We start from the raw sequence: 969 nt of genomic DNA, 5'->3' as shown, positions 1-969 counted from the left end.
GTGAATTGGTTCTTATCATTTACTGTACTTAAAATTTGTGACTGGTCAAATCTATGTCTTTGGAGTGAAAACTTTGACCAAGTACTTGATTTTTACTTTTGCATTGATATTTTAAATTTATAAATACATTTTCAGAATTTCTAGGGAAATTTTCAGCTAAAAGAAGAAAAAGTTTTGGCCAGAAATAATACAATTATATTAAATGCACCATTTAACAAGCAATAACAAGCTGAATTTGAGAGTGGCTTTTAAAGGTGAAATAACCACTATGATCCTGACCAGAATGTTAAAAAAAAAAAAAAAAAGACTTATGCTTTATGAAATTTGTAATCTAATTGAGATGAAGAAACAAACACTTGGGAGTATAAATGATATTAATAATACTAGCTGACAACCTGGATATAAACATCACTATTTCTTGTATCTTAGAACTTAAATCTGGGATTTTCCTAATCCTAACCGTTGTTAACCTTGACTGCTTTTTTGTTTTGGGAGGTGGGTGGGGAGCATGAACACAGTCTCCCACTACCACAAATTATACAGTCAAGTTTTCCAATTTGGGGAAATTGCAGGAGTCAGCACATCTGGAGTGCAATGGATAAGCCTCATAATGGGAAACCGCCTTCGTGATTATGGTATCACCCCTGCCAGGTAAGTCTCTCCTAACTGCATTTTGAAATGCTGAAAATTGTCTTTAAAAATCCATGTCTTGCTACTGCTCAGATATACTAATTCAGAAATTCTTAGTTCTATTTATTTGTATTTTTCAAAAGTTCCTGTACAGAGCTGAGAAACTTCATTTTAAAAATTCCTATATGGATAAATGCTCTCCATTCTGACTCTTTCTTAAGTATGTTCTTGAAACTCTCATTATAGAATGATTTAGTTGGGCATAAAATTCTTGACAGACATCTGTTTTCTTCTAGCTCTTTAAAGATATTTGACTGTATCATGGCTTTCTTCTGCTGT

At 32.6% G+C, this 969-nt stretch overlaps 1 non-coding gene across 1 annotated transcript; it reads right to left on the bottom strand.

Moving 5' to 3' along the window:
* Positions 1-499: 499 nt before the first annotated feature.
* Positions 500-659, bottom strand: LOC123639094. The gene has a single exon (XR_006735655.1). It is a non-coding gene; the product is annotated as a U1 spliceosomal RNA (small nuclear RNA).
* Between the last annotated feature and the right edge of the window lie 310 nt (positions 660-969).

This window comes from Lemur catta, chromosome 5 (genome assembly GCF_020740605.2).
Source record: "Lemur catta isolate mLemCat1 chromosome 5, mLemCat1.pri, whole genome shotgun sequence".
NCBI lineage: Eukaryota > Metazoa > Chordata > Mammalia > Primates > Lemuridae > Lemur > Lemur catta.
This window is presented reverse-complemented; position numbering and strand designations above follow the sequence as displayed.